This window comes from Octopus sinensis, linkage group LG20 (genome assembly GCF_006345805.1).
Source record: "Octopus sinensis linkage group LG20, ASM634580v1, whole genome shotgun sequence".
In the NCBI taxonomy this organism is placed as follows: Eukaryota; Metazoa; Mollusca; class Cephalopoda; order Octopoda; family Octopodidae; genus Octopus; species Octopus sinensis.
Window position 1 is genome coordinate 27325618 of NC_043016.1, and position 14768 is coordinate 27340385.

The window sequence follows — 14768 nt, forward strand, 5'->3', positions numbered from 1 at the left end:
AACACGACTGTCTAGGGGACGCAACTCGACCTTTTTAACTACAAAAAAATTTACCATAATTTTTTTCCCTTTTTTGGCTATAACTCTCTAAAAATGCTTATAGTTATTTCCCTTACAAACCCGAGCAACGCCGGGCGATACTGCTACTTTTCTCTAAAAGGATCCGAGGTTCTGGTACTGCAAATTCGACGGAGGGTGGAAGCTTCACTATTCAGGTGTGGTGCCAACTATGTTTGCACAGGTGGGAGTGGGGATATTCACAAGACCTCAACTATCGGATTGTGTTATGGAGTGGATCCCACTAGGCGAGAGGGTTTGTCTCCTGAAGCTTAGGCTTAAAGGCCCGCTGTAGCAGTTGCAAGTATATGCACCTAAAGCGAGGCCAATATAAACACTTCTTTGAAAATGTGACTGCAGCTTTAGATGTTGATAAGACTGAGCCATTTGTCCTACAAGGAGACTTCAATCATGTTGGCACCGATGGATGACCAGACTCGTTGCAAATGGAGAGGCCTTAATAGACTTCTGGGCGGAAAATGGGTACTCCATTTTTGAGCACATTTTTCGAGCACAGATATCCATAAGAGGTCACTGATCGATTTTCCTATCGTCTCTTTGATTTTGTATTTGATGTTCCGGTAAAGAGAGGGTGGGGTGGGAAACTATCAACTGACACTACGTAGATGAGACTACAACCAGGAGAGCTCACAAAACTGATAAGTCGGCTTACAGGATAACGTGGCGAATAGTGGTTTCCGGAAAAAATATGCAAACACTATTGCATCCAAATTCGGAGACTTTCCTGAACAAACTGATTATATCGAAATTGAGTGGAGATTGTTTAGTTTGGCAGTTTATTCTTCGGCTGTAAAATGCTATGGATGAAAGCCGTTTGGTGTGGAGTCAAGTGGTAAAAGAACCCCCTACTTTAACCAGAAAGTTTAAAACGCCATCTGAGCAAAGAAGCTTACAAGGTTTGACTTAGAAACAAGTTTACCCTTTTGCGCAGTCGGTACACTGAAGCGCGAAATCTTGTAGCAGAAACTAAAAACATCTAAAATATGTTATGGGAGGACTTTGGAGTCAAGCTGGACTCTGACTTGAGATTGGCCAATAAAGTATTCGGGCAGATCATCCGCCGACTTCGTAACAAGAAGCCCTCTTCTACACTTCCCATTAAGAATTCGGTGGGGTATTCTTTTCTCTGCAGAGATGAGCATCCTTGGGAGGTGGAGGGAACACTTTGCTGGTCTCCTGAATCTTGTAACGATAAAATTTTCTGGTATCTATCTATCTATCTATTTACCTACCTACCAGCCTACCTACCTAACTACCCACCTGCCTACCTACCTACCTAACTATCTACCTACCTACCTACCGACCTACCTATCTACCTACCTACCTACCTACCTACCTACCTACCTACCTATCAAAATGTGTGTGTGTGTGTGTATATATATATATATGTGTGTGTGTGTGTGTGTGGAGGCGCATGGCTTAGTGGTTAGGGTGTCAGCATCATGATCGTAAAGTTGTGGTTTCGATTCTTGGACGCGTGTGTTCTTGAGCAAAAAACACTTCATTTCACGTTGCTCCAGTCCACTCATCTGGCAAAAATGAGTAACGCTGCGATGGACTGGCGTCTCATCCAGCTGGGGAGCACATACGCCATTGAAACGGGAAATCCGGGCCATGAGCCTGGGTAGGCTTTAAAAGGGCGCATTTATGTATATGTATATATATATATATATATAATATATATATATATATATATATATATCTATATAATATATATATATATATATAATATATATATATATATATCATATATATATATATATATACATACAATTGCAGCGTGGAAGGTGTTTGTAAGCCATTTAAGAAACACACAAAAGCCGTTCGATTCACTTCAACATTTAAGTTTAATTTGTCAAAATATTTTCGTCGCTAAAATCCGCGACCTGTTCACTGACAAAAATCCGTGCTGCTGCATCTAAGATTAAACTTAAATATTGAAGTGAATCGAACGGCTTTTGTGTGTTTCTTAAATGGCTTACAAACACCTTCCACGCTGCAATTGTTTTCGTTTCAGCACACGATCTCAGATCAAATCACTTGCTATGCGATTACATCTACGTATATATATTATATATATATATATATATATATATATATATATCTACGACACTACGTGACCGACCAGGCCATCAGATGTTGTTACACATCGCTGGTCACAATACGTTCGCATTGTTTTAGCCTTCGAATGACGCCACCCCCCCGCTGGCTAAGCGAGCAGGCCAATAGAAGAAGAGCGAGTGAAGAGTGGTGAAAGAGTGGTGAAAGAGTACAGCAGGGATCACCACCTCCTGTCGGGGCCTCGTGGAGCTTTAAGGTGTTTTCGCTCAATAAACACTCACAACGTCCGGTATGGGAATCGAAACCGCGATCCTACGCCGCGAGTCCGCTGCCCTAACCATTGCGCCTCCTCCTGAGCGTCAATAATACTTTAATTGTTCCACGTCCTGCGTTGCTGTGTTTTTTTCTCTTTTTTCTCTTTTTTTTCTCTTTTTTTCTGTGTTTTCTTGTTTGGATTAACTATATATATATATATATATATATATATATATATATTATGTGTGTGTGTGTGTATATGTATGTATTTGTTATTACTATTATTACTGTTATATTCATCGTTATCATTGCTGTTGTCTCCAACATCATTATCATTTGTGCTTACTACACTCACGTCATTATTTACATCGTCTATATTAAGGTTGATATTATTACTTATATTAGAATCATTTGGAATACCTTGATTATAATTATCCCTATGTGAGGGGCCCACGTTATCTTAGACTATATTTTCAGTATTTCTGATTACTTGATTCAGTTTCCGAATATGTTATTTCAGGTTATATGACGTTGCAATGGACAACTTCATCGTAAGCCTATTAATAATTTTGAAGTATCTTCTAGATTTAGGGGAATGCCTATCTAATGTGGAGAGAAATTCCCTTGCAATTTTAGATGATACATGTAATCCGAATAGCGGATTATACCACAAAATACTGCCTTTTTTAGACTTGTTATCCTGTTTAGAGAAATGTTCATATTACATGATAGAGTCTTGAAGATAGTTCTTGTTTTCCGTAGACTTTCATGTGCTGTGTGTGCTAATGTATTGTCCTGCAAAAACAGGATACCACGGTGTTTCTGCTTCAAATGCATGTAGTATTCTGCGTTGCTGGTGCGACCCTTCTGCAGGTACTTTATGAGGAGTATTCCGTCTTTGTCCCAGAACACCGGAGCCAAAATCTTTCCAGTTAACTTCAGGGTACGAAACTTCTTGGGACGCGATGAACCGCTGTGGAACCACTCCATTGATTGCTGCTTCGTTTGTGAATCATGATGACTAAACGAGCCATGAAATCATCTTCTCCTGCTACACAAACCGGTCCAAAATTGCCTTTGATGTTGTCACTGATGCGCCCCTGATCTACGTTCAGGCATTTCGGCACCCATTTTGTGGAAAGCTTTCTTATGTTGTGGATGATATGGCCAACTCTTTCACGGAAAATCTCCAGGGTCTCAGCTATGACTTCAGCTGAAATCCTCGTATAGCATAGCTATTCTTGACCATGACTTGCTGCCTCTTGCCGAGTAGAATGTATTCGAAAACAAGAGATCATAGACAGATCTGAAGGAAAAACTTATTCTAAGAAATGCCATATGTCACAATTCATTCTAGCTATGACACTTCTGGAGTGCACCTTCTCCCTCGTCCACTGTACTGCCGTCCGAGTTCTTATTAGTATCCTCTTCCTTTTTCACCTTCTGTAAAATCAGGTCTTTCCTCATTTTCTCCTGGCCTCTGACCACCATTTACTTTTTATTACACCCAATCCTTAATAATTAGCCTGGGTGTATGGTTAATGTAAAGTTGCAGCTCTCCGGGGTCCTAAAAGAGTAGTTATTTAGCCTGGCCTTTAAAATAGGCCCTCTGTCTCACCATCATATTTCTGTTTGCGTGTGTCCTTTCTTTCTGCTGCAACTGTTGGACACCACGGCTTCAGTGTTGCATCGACTATTCACATCGCTCACGGCTAATTCCATATCAGCATTCTTCCTCTGTGTGGGATTTGGGATTTGGGTCCTCGAGAATTATGATGCGCCCAACGTCGGCTTTGTCCTCTGTGGTCGCGGAAATTGATCGTCTCAACTGAGACTCATCTGTGACCTCGAAATGACCAGTCGGAAATCTTGGCACCCAGATTTACACTGTGACGTAAGCTGGGCAGCCATCCTTCAAAACTTTCTTCGTCTCCCCATAGACTTCTGCAGCCCCTTTGCTTTGTAAAATGAGGAACTTCAAGGGCGCCTGAGTTTCAATTTCATGATTTTTTTGCATATCTTCTCCTAAATAGTTATCCTACCTCCCAAGTAAAGATAACAGCGCTAAGCCTTTCGCGATACCCTTAAAACCAGAAACTTTTCAGCACCCACCCCTCGTATACATACGCGCATGCGCGTGCACACACACACACTCACACACACACATTCTTGTTCTTTTATTTGTTTCAGTCATTTGATTACGGCCATGCAGGAGCATGGCCTTTAGTTGAACAAATCGACCCCGCTATCGGTTTTTTTTCTTTTTGCTAAACCGTTAAGTTACTGGAACGTGAACACACCACCATCGGTTGTCAAGCGATGGTAGGGACACAGATACACACACACACACACACACACACACACATATATATATATATATATATATATATACATGACGGGCATCTTCCATTTCCGTCCACAAATTACACTCACAAGACTTTGGTCGACTCGCGGCTTTAGTAGAAGACACTTGCCCAAGGTTCCACGCATTGGTACTGAACCCGGAACCATGTAGTTGGGAAGCAATCTTCTTACCACACAGCCACGCCTGCGCCTATATATATACTTTTATGTATTCGAGCAATATTTCTTTGGTTATGGCACATAATCAGTTAGAAAGTTTCCATTTGTTTTGTATCAACTATTGCATTGGATAATTCAGATGAATTATCAGTCCAGAAGCACATAGACTTTTTAGTGCTAGAGGTATATATACAGTCTTGGTCAGTTTACTGATGAAAATAGAAAAAAATTATCTTTGTGAAAGGGAAAGTGTTGCTTCCCAAATCCCACACAGAGGAAGAATGCTGATATTGAATTAGCCGTGAGCGATGTGAATAGTCGATGCAACACTGAAGCCGTGGTGTCCAACAGTAGCAGCAGAAAGACAGGACACACGCAAACAGAAATATGATGGTGCGACAGAGGGCCTATTTTAAAGGCCAGGCTAAATAACTACTCTTTTAGGACCCCGGAGAGCTGCAACTTTACATTAACTATACACTCAGGCTAATTATTAAGGATTGGGTGTAATAAAAAGTAAATGGTGGTCAGAGGCCAGGAGAAAATGAGGAAAGACCTGATTTTACAGAAGGTGAAAAAGGAAGAGGATACTAATAAGAACTCGGACGGCAGTACAGTGGACGAGGGAGAAGGTGCACTCCAGAAGTGTCATAGCTAGAATGAATTGTGGCATATGGCATTTCTTAGAATAAGTTTTTCCTTCAGATCTGTCTATGATCTCTTGTTTTCGAATACATTCTACTCGGCAAGAGGCAGCAAGTCATGGTCAAGAATAGCTATGCTATACGAGGCACGGAAATGGAGTCTTCTGGGTGGTGCGAGTGGTTGGGAGTGCTCAGCACACCTTTCAGGATCAATAACACAACCAGAAATCATCAGGACGAGTGGTTTGAGGCTGGGTATCGGACTCCATTCCAGTCCATCAAAGCAACTAATTGTGATTGAGCTCACCATGTCGTTTGAAAACAGAAGTACAGGTACTCAAGACCAAAAAATATATCAGTCTGGTCAACAGCCTGTGGAATGCCAACTTCCAAGTCAAGGTTCTCGTCATAGAGGTTGGAGCCAGAGGTTTTGTGAGTAAAACTTTCAGTCTCTGCAAATCAGCTGGATCTGGTCGAGGAGGACTAAAGACAACTACCTTGTTTGAAGGCAATATTTTGGTATTTTAACGCTAAGGGAGTCATTGTGAAAGCGTTGACGTTTCCCGCTATCATGACAGCCAACGTTATTTCTTCTTAAAGTATAGGTTTGAAAGCTGAGTCACCGTGGAAGATGTACAACTAGATGAATTTTTTAAATATCTCTGATATCCAAGTAGCTAAAAAGTGTCAGCAGAAGGGCATTCATAAGTCATGACTTGGATACGGCTCGGATCCCTTTCTGTGTAAGTAGTTAAGTGCCGAAATACTTGCTTCTCTGGAGACCTGCTTTTCAGCTCTCTTGGGAGTTTCTTACCACCGATTAAAAGAGAAGAAAACGCTATATAAAATTAACTGGTAGCTACTGGAACAACCTTGGGCATACCTCAACGGAAGTAAGATATGCAAGCATTCCTTACTTGGAAAGACAATGATCCTACAAAAATTCGCATGATCAAGGCACTTTCTTAAATTCCAAAAGTGAAATTTCCTAGACATTGCCCTCATAACAGAAAATTCATTTTGAAAACGCGATCTTCCCCGCTTGCGGACTAGAGAACGAGAAAAGAATGTATGCAAACACAGCTGAACCACTTCGGCCACAGAGGGAACCGTACAAGAGGAGGCAACTCTTCTTTCCCTTTCGGGTATTTTCCACCGACAAAGACAGTGTATATACTTCTATCAGCAAAGAGGCAATGTACTTCCGGCTAGCATCTCTGATCAGTCGTTTGTATTGTCTGTGCAATAGTAGACATGAAACCAATGGTAACTTCCTGATTGATTATATGCCATAATCAAGGATATGCTACTCGAACACATAAAAGTATATCGGCTCAAAATTTCTTTTACAGTGTATTTTTTTCCTGATCTGTCTATCGATTTATGTATGTATGTATGTATGTATGTATGTATGTGTGTTTGTGTGTGTGTGTGTGTGTGTGGTGGTGTGTGTGGTATGTATGGATGGATGGATGGATGGATGGATGCACGTACGTTGTGTACATACATATTATATCTATATTTATACATATTAATGTGCACTAAGTTTTAACGCTCTAGCACAGTTATCCGAACGTGGTCGATGCCAGCCCCCGCTTGCTCCCCGTGGCTTCTGTGCCAGTGCCACGAAAAAAGCACCATCTGATCGTGGTTGATGCCATTGCTCTCTGGCCCCTGTGCCGGTGGCATGTAAAAATCACCTACACACTCTCGAGTGGTTGGTGTTAGGAAGGGCATCCAGCTGTAGAAACATTGTCAGATCAGACTGGAGTTGATGCAGCCTCCTGGCTTTCCAGATCCCAGTCAAACCATCCGACCCATGCCAGTATAGAAAACGGACGTTAAACGGTGATGATGATGATATATATATATATATATGTATGTATAAAAAGTAGTTCGTAAGCAAGCTACTACTACAACACAGCACTCCTATGCATACATATATATATATATATTTATACATATTAATGTGCACTAAGTTTTAACGCTCTAGCACAGTTATCCGAACGTGGTCGATGCCAGCCCCCGCTTGCTCCCGCTGGCTTCTGTGCCAGTGCCACGTAAAAAGCACCATCTGATCGTGGTTGATGCCATTGCTCTCTGGCCCCTGTGCCGGTGGCATGTAAAAATCACCTACTACACTCTCGGAGTGGTTGGTGTTAGGAAGGGCATCCAGCTGTAGAAACATTGTCAGATCAGACTGGAGTTTGATGCAGCCTCCTGGCTTTCCAGATCCCAGTCAAACCATCCGACCCATGCCAGTATAGAAAACGGACGTTAAACGGTGATGATGATGATATATATATATATATATGTATGTATAAAAAGTAGTTCGTAAGCAAGCTACTACTACAACACAGCACTCCTATGCATACATATATATATATATATTTATACATATTAATGTGCACTAAGTTTTAACGCTCTAGCACAGTTATCCGAACGTGGTCGATGCCAGCCCCCGCTTGCTCCCGCTGGCTTCTGTGCCAGTGCCACGTAAAAAGCACCATCTGATCGTGGTTGATGCCATTGCTCTCTGGCCCCTGTGCCGGTGGCATGTAAAAATCACCTACTACACTCTCGGAGTGGTTGGTGTTAGGAAGGGCATCCAGCTGTAGAAACATTGTCAGATCAGACTGGAGTTTGATGCAGCCTCCTGGCTTTCCAGATCCCAGTCAAACCATCCGACCCATGCCAGTATAGAAAACGGACGTTAAACGGTGATGATGATGATATATATATATATATTATGTATATAAAAGTAGTTCGTAAGCAAGCTACTTACCAACACAGCCACTCCTATGCTACATATATATATATATATATATTTGCACACACATATATATGAATATATATATATATGGATAATTTTCAGTTAAAAGATGGTGGTTTTTATTATAGCCAGTGAAGGACTGCGACTGCGCAGTAAAATTTGAAAAGTTAGTTCATATAAACACGAGAGAAGTGGTTTTGTTTGTCTCTTGTGTATACGTTTAACCCAAGGTTGGACCTGCTGAAGAAGATCAGACCTAGTGAGTTCTTGACTCGCTAAATGAATATCAGAAACTAATTGGTCCATGAAACTTGATGGTAAATGTTTTTCGTTTCCAAATTTATTCCTGTTGAATTTAATCCCCAATTTTTGTGGTTATAGAACCTAGCTGTTCTTTCTAGCATGTAGAATCCCATAAGTGGATTCCTTATGTGTTTAAATATACACTATATCGTATGACATATATATATATATATAATATATATTATGTATGTCTGTATGTATATATATATATATATATATATATTATGTATTATATATATATATATATTATATGTATAATATATGTATTTATATATATATATATAATATATATATATATATATATATATATAATATATATATATATATATATATACACACTTTATATATACCATATATATATTTATATGATATTACACAGGAAAAATCAAAACCAAGGCAGAATAATTATCATTTAGAACAATTTAATTCATGTAAGGTGAATTTGAAGTCTTACAGCTGTTTTTATAAAACTTTTGTAAGACAACTCAGGTGGTTGGTTAGCATGTCCATGCACTGGGTACTCCATCATCAGACACAATGTATGAATATTTTGATGGGGAAAATTTACAGTTTACAAAGAATAAAATTCACAGTTTATAAAGAATAAAATAGAAAAAAGTAGTAAAATAGAAGAATAATGAGTAAAAGTAGTTAGAAGAATATAGACAGGAGAATGATGTTCACAACTCATCTTTGTTCCAGAGGATATGGATGTTGGTCGGTATTTCCATAAAGGTACAGATCTTTAATTAAAATCCCAGGTAAATCCAAGTAGTATTTTGGCAGTATTCTAAATGATGTATTCATATTGTAAATGTGTACCTTCATGGAAGTTCTAACCAACATCCATATCCTCTGGAAAAAGATGAGTTGTGAATATTATTCTCCTGCCTGTATTCTTCTAAATATTTTTACTCCTTATCCTTCTATTTTACTACTTTATTCTTGTATTTTATTCCTTATAAACTGTGAATTTTATTCCTTGTGAACTGTAAACATCTAAAATATTTATACCTTGTTTCTCATGACAGAGTACCCAGTACATGAACATGGTAACCAACCACTTGGGTTATCCCAGAAACAGCTGTAAGACTTCAAATTCACCTTACCCTAATTAAATTATTCTAAATGACTTCAGATACTTCTATGATTTTTCCTCTAATATAATATATACATGCTATAACGGAATATCCAGCCTTAGCTGTGATCTTGGAACCTAATAGTCAGCCAACTGTAGTACTTACTCAGCGTACTTATTTGTTTAGATCACAAGTGAACTCAATCCCTCATATTCTTAATATATGTGTGTGTGTGTATGTATGTATGTACATTATATATATATATATATATATATATAATATATATATATATATAATATATATATATATATATATATATACATACATATCTAAGAAGATAAACGACAATAGGAGGGGAAAAACATCATATAACATGAATACTAACAGACACACACTAACACAGTATTATATATATATAACCCACATTTCATCATCATCATCATCATCATCATCATTTAGCGCCCACTGTCCACGCTGCATGGGTTGGACAGTTTGACCAGGGCTGGTAAGCTGAGGGTCTGCACCAGACCCTAGTCTGATCTAGCATGGTTTCTATGGCTGTATTCCCTTCCTAACGTCAACCACTCTGAGAGCGTAATGGGTGTTTTCACATGCCACCGGCATGGGTATCAGTTTTCATGAGACCAATTTCTGCCATGACTGCAATTTCACTTGGCTTGATGAGTCTTCTCAAGCACAGCATATTGTCAAAGGTCTTGATCACTAGTCATTACCTCTGTGAGGCTCAGTACTCAGAAGGTGCTTTTTACATGCCACCAGCACAGGTGCTGGTTGCACAACTCCAGCATTGACTACACAAGGCCCAAAACTTGAAAGGTGCTTTTTAAATACCACCAGCATAGGCGCCAGATACATGACACCAACAACAACTACAGCTTTGATTTCACTTGGTTTGACAGGTCTTGTCAAGCACGGCATATTGCCAAAGGTCTCAGTCAGTAGTTATTGCCTTCACGAGGTCCAACATTTGAAGAACATGCTTCACCACCTTGTCCCATGTCTTCCTGGGTATCCTCTTCCACAGCTTCTTCAGTACTTCTTCACATAATTGTTCACATCCATATGCAACACATAACCATACCAACACAATCATCTCTCTTGTACACCACATCTGATGCCTCTTATGTCCAGCTTTTCTCTCAAGATACTTATACTGTCATACATGCATATATATATATATATAATGGATGTGTTATAATACTATTCTGCACATACAATAACAGCCATACCAACAAACCAACAAACCTCCATCATCAGCTGCTTCATGGATATCACTATGGTTTCGACACTTGGGCAGTACCATTCAATCCGAACTAAAATATGTGTTGTTTGGAGACAAACATACTTTAGATATCACCACATTCATTCAATCTTAATTTTAGGAAGGATTAAACACTAATATTATTGATTAAACTACAACAAATAAATACATTTACACTATGTGTGTGGTAGGGTGTAAATATATATATATAATGTTATGATAAAAACTACAATAAAAACACCAACCTTATCAAGATTTTTGGCTTTTATTATAACATTACCTTTACTCTCCAAACCAATCAAGTGCTTTTCTACATACATACATACATACATACATACATACATACATACACACATGCATGCATGCATGCACATGTTTGTGTAAACATCGCCACATTCCAGGGAGAAAAACTAGAAATAGTTGATAGCTTCCGTTACCTAGGTGACCAAGTCAGTAGCAGGGGGCGGATGTGCTGAAAGTGTAACTGCTAGAGTAAGAATAGCCTGGGCAAAGCTCAGAGAGCTCTTACTCCTGCTGCTGACAAAAGGCCTCTCACTCAGAGTAAAAGGCAGACTGTATGACGCATGTGTACGAACAGTCATGCTACATGGCAGTGAAACATGGGCCGTGACTGCTGAAGATATGCGTAAGCTCGCAAGGAATGAAGCCAGTATGCTCCAATGGATGTGTAATGTCAGTGTTCATACTCGACAGAGTGTAAGTACCTTGAGAGAAAAGTAGGATTTAAGAAGCATCAGTTGTGGTGTGCAAGAGAGACATTGCGCTGGTATGGTCATGTGGCAAGAATGGATGAAGATAGTTGTGTGAAAAAGTGCCACACCCAAGCGGTTGAGGGAACCTGTGGAAGAGGTAGACCCAGGAAAACCTGGGACGAGGTGGTGAAGCATGATCTTCGAACTTTTGGCCTCACCGAGGAAATGACTAGAGACCGAGACCTTTGGAAGTATGCTGTGCGTGAGAAGACCCAGCAGGACAAGTGAGACCATAACCTGTGGCCTCTACCAGTCCACTTATGCATACCTTTCCTTCTTGGGACACAATATTCTACTTGTGAAGACCTGTTGAGGCAAGTGAAAATCAAAGTCAAAATCGAAATCGATCAACATCAATGGAAATTGCAGCTATGATACCAGTGCCGGTGGCACGTAAGAGAACCATCTGAATGTAGCCATTGCCAGCACCGCCCCGACTGGCCTCCATGCCGGTAGCATGTAAAAAGCACCATCCGATCGTGGCCGTTTGCCAGCCTCATCTGGCACCTGTGCTGGTGGCACATAAAAAGCACCCACTACACTCACAGAGTGGTTGGCGTTAGGAAGGGCATCCAGCTGTAGAAACACTGCCAGATCAGACTGGGCCTGGTGCAGCCTTCTGGCTTCCCAGACCCCAGTTGAACTGTCCAACCCATGCTAGCATGGAAAGCAGACGCTAAACGATGATGATGATATATATACCTGTAGGATCTTTTGTTTCGCTTTCACTTTTCAACTCCTTCAATTTTATTCCAATTGATTTCAAATTTGGTGTATCAATATAGTTTTGTATGTTAATAATAATAGGCTCTCATCAGAAGTGTCTACATCAATTTGGGACAATCCCAGTGAACTAAGAAGTCAATCTGCTTACTTACTCAACAAACCCAGTTGCTAAGTAGAACTGGAACTACTAATTTACATACCATATGTGTTTAGTACTTTAATATATATACTTCTATTTTGTGAGTAATACTTAACCATTTGAAACTATTGAATTTGTCCTGCTTTATATATGGTTTACTTTTTAAATCACACCATATCAAATTTAAGTCATGGCTGGAGCCATTCTCTTTTACTCTTTTACTCTTTTATTTGTTTCAGTCATTTGACTGTGGCCATGCTGAAGCACCGCCTTTATAGTTGAGCAAATCGATCCCAGATCTTAGTCTTTGTAAGCCTAGTACTTATTCTATCAGTCTCTTTTGTCGAACCGCTAAGTTATGGGGACGTAAAGACACCAGCATCAGTTGTCAAGCGATGCTGAGGGAACAAACACAGACATATACACGCACATACATATATATATGGTGTAATGGTTAGCACTCTGGACTTTGAATCCAGCGATCCGAGTTCAAATCTCGGTGAGACCTAAGAGTGTTACTTTTTTAGCATGGAAAGCGGACGTTAAACGATGATGATGATGATGATGATGATTATATATATATATATATATATATATATATATATATACATATACAATGGGCTTCCAGTTTCCATCTACCAAATCCGCTCACAAGGCTTTGGTCGGCCCGAGGCTATAGCAGAAGACACTTGCCCAAGGTGCTATGCTGTGGACTGAACCCGGGACCATGTGGTTGGTAAGCAAGCTACTTACCCTACAGCCACTCCTGCACTTATTCTGTTTATTTTTTTTGTATTTGAAAGTTCTTTGTGCTGTCTTCTTTCTCACATCATGTTTTTATTTTTATATTCATAAACTCATATTAATTTTCTGGTTCTTCTCATTGGTAAATCTAATCAACATATATATAACACACTGTGTAATCAGTATGTATTTAACATGCTATTTATATTAAGATTTCATTTTATTCCTCTATTATTTATTCTATTTCATGTATTCCATTATGTGGAGGCATGTGGCTTAGTGGTTAGGGTGTCAGCATCATGATTGTAAGATTGTAGTTTCGATTCCTGGACCGGGCAACGCATTGTGTTCTTGAGCAAAAACACTTCATTTCACGTAGCTCCACTCCACTCAGCTGGCAAAAATGAGCAACGCTGCGATGGACTGGCGTCCCATCCAGCTTGGGAACACATACGCAATTGAAACCAGGAAACCGGGCACATGAGCCTGGCTAGGCTTTAAAAAGGCACAATTATTTATTTATATTCCACTATATTCCACTATTATTTTTTATATCCAACTTCCTGAAAGGTATCATGTATTCAACTTTAGCCTACATATATTGCATGCTTGTTTGTATTTCTTGATTTAAGTAGAATAAAAAAACAGAAATAATTTGAAATTACAGATTGAAAATTCAGAAGACCAAGGTGTGTTGGTGCCATCTCATGTCTATACAAGAAACATTGTCCTTTATGAAACTTTGTAGTGAAAGTGAATACTAATAATAATGCTTATGTACATTTGTAGCTTTGCAGACAATGTGCCACTTATGTTGTAAATGTGTAGCTTTTGCATAAACTAAAGTTGCTGTCCCTTTAAAACTTTCAGAAAATGTATGTAGAGAGGCTGTGTGGTAAGTAGCTTGCTTATCAACCACATGGTTTCAGGTTCAGTCCCACTGTATGGCACCTTGGGCAAGTGTCTTCTACTATAGCCTCGGGCCAACCAAAGCCTTGTGAGTGCATTTGGTAGACAGAAACTGAAAGAACCCCATTGTATATATGTATATATGTATATATATATATGTATGTGTGTGTATATGTTTGTGTGTCTGTGTTTGTCCCCCCAACATCACTTGACAACTGATGGTGGTGTGTTTACGTCCCCATAACTTAGCAGTTTGGCAAAAAAGACCGATAGAATAAGTACTCGGCTTACAAAGAATAAGTCTTGGGGTCAATTTGCTCGACTAAAGATGGTACTCCAGCATGGCCACAGTCAAATGACTGAAACAAGTAAAAAGATTAAAGAGTAACCTGTGGGTAAGACCATGATTTTTTATCTGTCACTACTTTTGCAGATTCCCATGAATCTTTGTTGCCATCGAACTCAATTATTATGAATTT